Here is a 10021-nt window from a genome sequence, read left to right on the forward strand (position 1 = left end):
TTTTTTTTTTTTTTAAAGTTCAGATTCCCTTCCCATGAGCCTGTTCACAGTGCTCACTGGCTGAAACAGTGGTAATGGAATTAATTTTAACTCCAGAGGAAACATGAAGCATTTCCTCTACTAAATAAATTCCCTCTGTTTTCTTTACAGGTCTTTATTTTTATTTGGACACAGAGACCCACTGAAACCCAACCTGACTGAGTTTTGCTTAACAGATGGACTGCTGATCGATTTTTTTTTTCTTTTCCTTTTTTCCCCCTAATAAACACTGAAAGACCTGAGGTGGTGCGATTGTCATGGTGTTTCTTACAATGATCCTCCCCCCAGAAGGGAAGGGGAAGTGGAAACCTGCAGCTGAGCCAGGATCAGATGTTAATGTGAAGATGTTCTGATGCACTGATGGTGATGAGCGATCACAGAGCGACATGTGGAACTGTGACTAGTTCATACGGGACATGCTTCTGCTCACATACGAGGTTCTACTCATACTTGTGTTCTCTTATGGTCAGTATAAGGGTAAGCTGTGTGTGTGTGTGTGTACATAGTATGTATGGTGTACATGGAATTGTATGGAGAAGCTCTCTTCTATCCAAACTACATGACTGTTCAGGCTTGAGCCACAGGTTCTGCTGTGTGTCAGAGGACCGTGTTCTCCTAAACTCATCTCAAACACACAGTGTGGAAATAAACATGGGGTGGTGATGATAAACAACCTTTGAGTGTTTGTATTTTAAATATTTTTCAGTCATATTGCTCACTGTGGGTGTTATTTCACTATTTCCTTTTTAAAGATCTGTTTAAATTGTTCCTGAATTCAAATACATGATGTTTTAATGAGCAGTGTTCACCAGTGCACATCGACATTCTCCATTAAACACCCCACAGCATAGCCATGTGTTACAAACGCTGCAAAAAAATTATGACCAAATGCAGTGAAATACATGACTGGAAGCTTTGAGGTATGTTTGAGCTGTAACATACGAAACACTTTCACAATAACATTTCGAAGTGTTTCATCATGACTGGAACTTAAGGCTGAGAAATATGAGGCATGCGATCTGTGTAGCAAGAGTACATTTCAAGATACAGCGATTTGAAACAAGTGTTTTACAGAGGGAATGTTATCTCATGGATATTAATCTGGCTGGTTGAGTCACCCTTCAGATATTACTTCTGTTCAAGAATATCATGGAGACCTAAAGCACGGATATTGATTGGAAATAATTTTGATTGAGGGGTCTGATGCCATTAATGTTTTTTACTGTTGGTGGAATGGGTAGTGCTACCAGTGTTCTACAAGAAACAAAAATTAAAGACAAAGAAGCAAAGTACAAGATTTTGTAAAATAATCTCATTACTATGGTCTACATAAATTTAATATCAATTAAACATTCTTATATGGTTGAAACATGAACTCTGAGAGACTTGGGTTTTATCCGACTGCATCTGAAACAGCAACCTGAAGTCGCTAGAAAGATTTAGAATGACCTTTCCATAATTGACGCATCAGATTAGCCTCCCTCACTTACTGATTACAACTGAAATCAATCTCAACTCCTGGGAGTCGCTTACCCAGAATCATTCAGCATGGCGAGCAAAGCTCACCAGTGGCGCAGGTGCAGCAGAGATGAAACGCATCGCCAAGGCCCAGAAGAAACGAGCTGCACGGAAGGCTTGAACTATCGCCATCCCCACTGCAGCACCTACCCATGCGTGCCCCACATGTGGACATGCCTTCAAAGCCTGCATTGGTCTTATCAGTCACCTCTGGACCCACAACTGCCACCCACCAAACTGAAGTCATGGTCATTTTTGATCCTGAAGGACGAACATAAACAACAAGTGGAAAAAAACCATAAATATATTTTTTAGATCGATAGATACATTTATTAAGGTAAAATTACATGCAAGTAGAACAATATACTAATGTACAATTGAGCTAAATACATGAAACTAAAACCAAGGATCGCACAACAAAGTGTAAAACATTTATTTCCATTGTGGTCCTTAATTTGTGTGTACTGTATATAATTCGCCAACCAGGTAGACATTCATGCACAGCAGCACATTTGTGAATGAACGTCATCCACAGAGGGGGGAAAAAGGAAAAGAGAAATGAACTGACAACATGTGCAACTCAGTGAGCAGGTGGGGTTCCTGATCAGGTCTATAGAGGCAATATCCCAACAACTACCTAGCGACAGTGTCATTTTCATTGGTGGGTCTTTTGCACAACCAGCACCAAAGTTATAGCAGTTGTAACTTTGTACAGACACAAAGTCCTTCAGCACATGGACCAAGTAGATACATCATCACCATCCTCCTTTATAGCAGGGAGTCTAATCAACCGAGCAACAGGTCTCATATTCCTCATCATGGTCCTGGATGGCTGTTGTTCGAATAAATCCATCATCTCCAGGAAAGATCTTTCATACTCCTTCTATAAGCCTTCTATAAGCCAGAGTGCTCCAGGATGCTGGGGATCAAGAATAAGAACCACTTTACTAACTACCAGGTTTTCCTCATTCTTCATCTACTTCTTTTGATTTGCAGATCAGGTAAGTACTTCCTGACAAATTTGACTCAGAAATGATCCGTGAGGATTTGGCTCTTCCTCCGTCAGTGGGTTCCAAGCTTGCAGCACACATGGCCTGTGGAAGTGATGCATTGCGACGGCCCAATAGTTGGATATTAGGCGAGATTGAATCTGGATCTTGGACAGCACGGTGGTGTAGTGGTTAGCACTGTTGCCTCACAGCAAGAAGGTTCTGGGTTCAAGCCCAGTGGCCAACAGGGGCCTTTCTGTGTGGAGTTTGCATGTTCTTCCCGTGTCCGCGTGGGTTTCCTCTGGGTGCTCCGGTTTCCCCCACAGTCCAAAGACTTGCAGGTTAGGATAATTGGTGGCTCTAAATTGTCCCTAGGTGTGAATGTGTGTGTGAATGGTTGCGTGTCTCTATGTATCAACCCTGTGATGATCCCTGTGATGATGACTTGTCCAGGGTGTACCCTGCCTCTTGCCCAGAGTCAGCTGGGATAGGCTCCAGCTCACCCACAACCCTGTACAAGATAAGCGGTTATGGATGACGGCTGGATGGATAGATCTGGATCTCCCAGGTCGGATGACTCATATTGCAGCAGCTTTCATCTGAGCAAACCTTCCACCTTGATTAAGACTAAATAAAATGGCTTCTGTGACTACTTTGTCTTCCAGAACATCCCATAAAGCAAATTTAACAGCCTTTACCTCTTTTTCCCAAACTCCTCTGAAGTGCAGCAAGTTAGGCAGGTTAAAACAGAAAGCAGTTTGCTGCAGAAGTTCATCCTTCTGTCAGACAGAAACTCAAGTGATTTCCCATATTATGAGGTGAACCATCTAAGGGACATAGAAAAAGAGTCAGTATCCATGCCTTCCAACAGATCCAAAGGAAGCACTGTGTGGTGAGACACTTCTATACAATCACACAGCACTTCTTGTAGCAATGTCCAATCCGGATGGTATAGGTCCCGTAGCAGTCTACTTCAGTTAAGTAGAATGGTGGCTTATAAAGTCAGAGACAGGCTGCTGGGAAGTCCACCATCTTGGGAACTTCAGAATTGGCTTGCTACTTGTGACACTGAAGGCAACTGAACTGGTGCCTATAGATAGCCTCTCTTCCCCTGAGGATCCAGTAGGTGCATCTCAGCTCGGCAAACACACACGTTCCGGGCCAGGGTGGAATGGGTTATTGTCATTACTTCTTTATGAGGTAATTTTGTGATTGCATGGTGGGAGTCTAGCACAATGGGAAGAATCATCTCAGGTTCCAGGTCTACAGCTTTGCAGAGCCTCCCTCCCACTCTGATAAGCCCAGCCCCGTGATGTTCTCATAGATGGGTGAAAGGCAGGGCAGATGACTGGAGGCAGTTAAAGATTTATCTGAGGTCAATGCCTTAATCTCATTTGGAAAGGATTCAGCTTGAGCCTTCTTGAGAAGATTAATTTCAGCATCCTTGTATTTCAAGGCTTGATCTTCCCCTACAATATCATCCACCACCCCATGAAGGAACTGGTGAGCTGCTTGTAGCACATGGAGAACTGGTTTGGGTTAGCCGTAGACTTTGTAGACCTATGTTGCCACACAAAGCAGATTTCCTCAGTTCCTGGTCCTCTGGCTTTCCCTGCATGGGAGGATCTATATCCAGCCAGTCTGCCCTCTAGTAACTTCATCCACTGGGTTGTTTGCAGTGTTCACATGTCTCCATTCAGCTGAGCCAGTAAGTTCCTAGAGTTCTGTAAACTGGGTGTCAGTGAATACTTTGTAATTACAGGATTCAGCCTTCAACCAGTACAGCACAGTTGTGGAGTCTTACCACAGGGTGATGGATTGAATTGGTAATGACAGGACTTTGGTCAGCTGAGAATCAGTAAGTACCACACTCAGTCTGAGACAGGGCATAGAAAGTTGTTTTTTAGGCACCATAAAAGAGCTTGCCATGACAAAAGTTGTGTGGAAATGCCTTTGTTCATCAATAGACAGTAAGCATGCAACTGCCCCATAAGCTCTCTCAGATGCATCACAAAATACATGTGATGTCCCTAGTCACAGAGGAGTCTCCACTTTGTTCAGGTCATGTAGCTCCATTTCCCATGTTTGCCATCTTTTCAGTAGGTCCTGCTGCTGAATAGGGTCATCCCAACCACACTCAGTCTTCCAAAGATCTTGTACCAAAACCTTGGCACAGGTAGTGTATGGAAGCAGGTAACCCACCAGATCATATTGGGATGCAAATATCTTGTATATGTGTATCAAGGTGTGCAGGGAAGATTCCAGGCTTTGGGTCTTGTACCCTAGGGTGTCTCGCAAACAGTTCCAGGGAAAATACAAGGTGGGTTTGTGGAGGTTGGGGCTTCCCTGAGAAAGCCGCAGCTTGCTGTTTTCAGATCTAGCTTCACTGGGCAGGTGGCCTCTGATATCAATGTTGTTCCTTGCCCACTATCTCATCATCGTCATTTTTTCCCACTTGGCGCGTTATCAGCCTTGGTGCGCGACTGCCTTGGAGATTGAAAACTGTAGTCCTTCAGCCACTGGAAGTCCTATTTCTCCATCATAGTTCTAAGGTTCTGACATTTCTCTAGTTTAAACACCTCCTTGAATTTATGCCATTGGCATCTCTTGTTGAATAGGATCTTTTTTTTTTTGGATGGCGTCATTGCTCATTCTGCATACGTGGGCTATATATTTCAAATGTTGTACTTGGCAAAAGTCTGAAAATGACTGACTGGGTAATTTCATGCAACCAGGCATTAGGTATCTTATAGGCCCAATCAAGTTCCCCCTCTACTGAGGTTTTTGGCTCATTTCCCACCTTGTGTTTTCTAGATGGTGGTGGAACAGTTTTGCACTCAAGTTTCCATCAGTGAAGAGTTACAACATCAACAAAACTGTCTTCATGTTAAAACTGTTAATGTTATAGTCATGCTGTCAGTTGTTGCCCAAATGAGGATGGGTTCCCTTTTGAGTCTGGTTCCTCTCGAGGTTTCTTCCTCATGTTGTCTGAGGGAGTTTTTGCTTGCCACCGTTGCCACAGGCTTGCTCATTGGGGATAGATTAGGGACAAAATTAGCTCATTTTAAGTCGTTCAAATTCTGTAAAGCTGCTTTGCGACACTGTTTATTGTTAAAAGCGCTATACAAATAAACTTGACTTGACATTCTTACGGGCATATCCACCTGCAACCATTTTCCTTAGAAAATTGTTCCAAACCGCCTCAATCTTGCTCAGTTCCACCTTGGTAAGATGCCATGCCTGCACACTATAAAGTAAGCATGGACGGACACAGGCTGTCAGGATTTTCATTCGAGTGTTAAGATAAATCTCACGATCAGTGAGGACGTGCTTCAACTCAGTCCATTTCTCGAACGCTGACGAGATTCTGAGGTGTAGGAAGTCAGATGACATTGTTGGTGTTAGAGATCAGGTGGCCCAGGTGTTTGAACTTTCTCATATTCTTTATTGCCATGCCATTAATCGAAAGCAAGCTTCCCTTCTCCTTAACACTTTCTTCTACATTAAAAGCCATAGTTTTGGTTTTCTTATAGGACATTTGTAGGCCAAATCTCGTGAATGTGTTGTCATATATTTCGAGGACCTTTCTCAGCTCATCCAGATTTTCAGAGAATACCACAATGTCATCTGCGTACATCAACTCTGACACCCTTATTAGACCATGCGACACATCAGTGCGGAGGTTACAAGGTGACACTTCAATTGAGATAACATACTCTATTCATACTCCAGTATCAGGAAACAGCTAGGATACTTCATGTTTGGCACAACGCATGACAAAATCCATGTAAAAGTTAGAAACTGGGACTTTCCATTGCACCTTGTCGACATCCAACAAATGTACTGAAATACTGTCCAGTATACTTAATGCCAGCCTTTGTGCCTGTATACAAAGCCTTAAAGATAGAAATAAGCTTTGGACAGCAGAGGCAGATCTCCAGGACTCGAAAGAGTTCCTCATGAGGAATCCAATCATAGGCTGCCTTTAGGTCTATAAAGCACAGATAGAGAGGTTGTTTTCCCTCTCTAATATGTGCTTAAAGGTGTCCTTGCATCGTTTTTTCATTAACTGTGCGGTGGTCTCTAGTATGAATGAACGCCCTGTGAGCCGGTTTTGGTGAAAAAAAATGTTGTGGTTCTCCTGTTTCAGGCTGTTCTAGTTTGCTGGAGGAGTGGGTGGGGAGAGAACGACAGGATTTCAGCTCTTACTCATTAATATTCATGACATGTAAACGTGTTACCTCTGATTGGCTAACAGCACTGTGACGCTCCCTCCAGTGGGTCAGAACAAGCGGATGTGGGTGTCTTACTACGGCGAGAGAGAAGGAACAAACTGCGAAGGGAAAAATACCGCGCGCTGACATCATTGAGGTGTGACGTGAGGAAATAAGAAAAATTTAACAAATGTTTGGGGTTTTACTGAACAAACAAATGAATAAAATGAGCGAGTGACTTAAAAAAAAGAATGTGGGTGTCTTTGTAAAAACTGTTTTGATTGGCTATTATGGTCTCAACGCCGATGTTTTGACCAATAACAATGTAGATAACACGAATTTTACATCACATTCAACGAGATTTAAACGAGACTAAAGATGGCGACTTACAAATAATGTGTAAACATCGTTGGAGTTAATAAAGTTTGAACAGCATGAAGGAACATACCCCGACCCCCCGAAATTAATAAAAAAAATTCTCAACAGATTTGGCATAATATAAAAAGGTCGTTTTTTACTCAGAAAAAGCAGAAAACTCTCATCCCTGCCGAGCTCGTGACCATGTCATGCATGCTAACGTGGAGAATATGAACATGCTATTTTGTAACAAAAACCTTCGAACAAAAAGTTCATGTTTTACTTACAGCTTGTGAGCTGGTGGTCGATCGTCTTGACGGTACAGATCCAGGGATTAAATGCAACCTCGAAGCAAAACCACTACTGAAGGCACTGAAGTTTGAAAAGTCACTGTGGTTGAAATGATCAGAACACAGCACTAACGCTGCATTACACTGCGCTGGTGGCGTTCCAAAGATAAATTCCAACCATTTATTCTTCAGCTCTTCTATCTTGGGCAAGAAATGCAACGTTGATGTGTTACTGCCACAAATAACACAGGCACGAACTTGTTCAGACATGTTTTCAACTTGCTGTTAGGTCCTTTTCATTAGCTACTGATGAGATGGGCTCTGCTCAGTGTTGCCAGATACTGCTGATGTTTTCCAGCCCAAAATATGTTCAAATCCGCCAAAATGCACTTAAAACCGCCCAATCTGGCAACACTGGCTCTGCTATCTCTCCTCGCGCTTAAATCCGAACTTCCTTCCCGTGGGCGGTCACAAGCCAAGGTGGACGAGGCCATGAATACTAATTTACGAAGTGACGTAAGATCGTATGGCTTTTTCAGATCCGCTCGTTTTTCCGACTATTTTCTTTCATAAGCTAATACAGGGAATGGGAGTAGAATTACATTTTCACATGCAGCATGCATATGCAATTTGGAGTGAACTATGGTATTTCAAAAAGAGCCAGTATTAAATGTTTTTGGTGGAAGGGCACCTTTATTAATAAAAATAGCATCAACAGTTGAACGGTTCTTTCTAAATCTGAATTGTGTCTGCATCAGGATATTGTCCTAAGTGAGCTGAAATCTCTGGACAGTTATCATGGATAGCAACTTAGAGATTGTGGCAATGATAGACAAACCATGATAGTTCTCAATGAGAGATTTCAGGCCCTTTTTGTAAAGGCACTTTATGGAGGAGAGGAGTCAGGTACTTGGAATCTTGGCCCATTCCAAGAGCAATCCCATCAACATAAGCAGATACAAAAGAAGCCTCTTGGAATCTGAGTATTTGTGTTGTTCACTAGAGACCCCATCAGTTCCTTGACATTTACCATTCTTGAGCTTTGTCATACAGTCTTTCAGCTCTGATACTTCAGGCGGGGTCTCATCAATCGGGTTGAGGTCTTTAAGTGGAATGATATGTGGAAAACTATCAGAATCAGATAGTTCTGGCTGTGTCTTGAAATCCCTCTCACCCAGGTGTTGGGCAAAGTGTTCTTCTAATTTCTCAACTTTGATAAACAGCCGATTTGACTTGGACAGTGCTGTATAGTTCTTTGCTAATCAGAACTCCTCTTCAGTGTTTCTTTGCTCACTGGCCAGATTGATCTTATCAGCCTTATCTTTATAGTACGCACTTTTGAGTTTGAGGTGAAGTTTCTTGACTTGTGTCGACAGCCCTTTCCTTTCCTTTCAACAGGATCTTACACTTCTGTCTCTTCTCAGTAAGGGACAAGAAATCTTCACTCATCCATGGTTTCACATCGTGGTCTCTTTGTAATGAAGGTATGATTTCATCTGAAGCAGTACAAATAGCGTCAACAATGAGGCCTTCAATAGCATCAACTTGCAAAGAGGGGGATGGTGGCTGTGCCAAGAGCTCAAGTCATTTACTATATCCAATTCTTACTTCTTCACTGTCTCTGTGTTCGCACATCAGGTTTGGTGTGACTGGCTGCTGTAGGCTTTCCTTTAAAGATTTTTTGGCGTTTACCCTTAGTTGGGAAAATAGCATCTAACACTACTACTCGATGATCAGAGTCAAAGGGTATACTGGCACTCGGGTAGACCCTACAGTTCTTGGCAGCCCATTTAATATACCATTCACCTATTATGTAACCTAGTCGTCTATAATACCCTAGATTAGACTTGAAGGACCAGCGATGGAACGGTGTCTTTGTTGCAAACATGGTATTCAGGATAAACAGACTGTTAATCTCAGCTATTTTGATCAGTTTAGTGCCATTGAAATTTGTTGGTTCATCGACATGTATCTAATCTCAAAGCTATCCACAAAAAAAAAACAGTTTGAGAGGTCCCAAGATTCTACAGGCAACTGTTTATATTGAACACCTGTTCAGTGGACTCCAAGATGTTGTCATTGCCTGTCTTGTTGTCTTGCACATGCCACTGCAGTGTGTAGACGGCACAACAGGGACTGCAGGTTGTGCCAAAGGTCAACACCTGCCACTCATGCACTGTTAGTATTCTGTTCTTACCAATCCTTCCAAATGAAGTGAAGTAGTGGTCTGTCGTTGGAAATAAACCTCACCTGGTGGAACATTGCTTTTGATATCACCACTGACAGCCACTGGTTGTTGGCAGAATCTAAGGAGCACTCTGAGGAGGGAAGGGCTGAGAGTGGGCCTTGGAGCAACTGAATATACAGTGACTGTCCCTTGTAGATGAATGAACAGTTAAAGACAATCCTGTCCTTACTGTTGTGTGAGATTGCAGGACTCCTTGGAGTTCTCATCATCCTCTGATGGTACTTTAGCTACATCCATTCTCTTATAGTTTCTACATCTCTGTGCAGTAGACTTCTGCCAGCCCTGGGTCCTTGCAGAGTCTCCTTTCACAACTTCGGAGGTTGGGCAGAACTGCCTCTTTTGGGGCCTGTGGATCCTGGAGGTTAG

The 10021-nt window shown here is 42.8% G+C and overlaps 1 protein-coding gene across 1 annotated transcript in view; it reads left to right on the forward strand.

Annotated features, from left to right (window-relative positions):
• Positions 1 to 712, forward strand: part of LOC132900316 (suppressor of cytokine signaling 7-like) — a 118031-nt gene extending 117319 nt beyond the window's left edge. Inside the window, exon 10 of the mRNA XM_060942315.1 lies at positions 151 to 712. The gene's annotated coding sequence lies outside the window, so the exon portion shown is untranslated. The remainder of the gene's footprint in view (positions 1 to 150) is intronic.
• The last annotated feature ends 9309 nt before the right edge of the window (positions 713 to 10021 follow it).

The sequence above is a fragment of the Neoarius graeffei genome, chromosome 16 (genome assembly GCF_027579695.1).
Source record: "Neoarius graeffei isolate fNeoGra1 chromosome 16, fNeoGra1.pri, whole genome shotgun sequence".
Taxonomy (NCBI): Eukaryota; Metazoa; Chordata; class Actinopteri; order Siluriformes; family Ariidae; genus Neoarius; species Neoarius graeffei.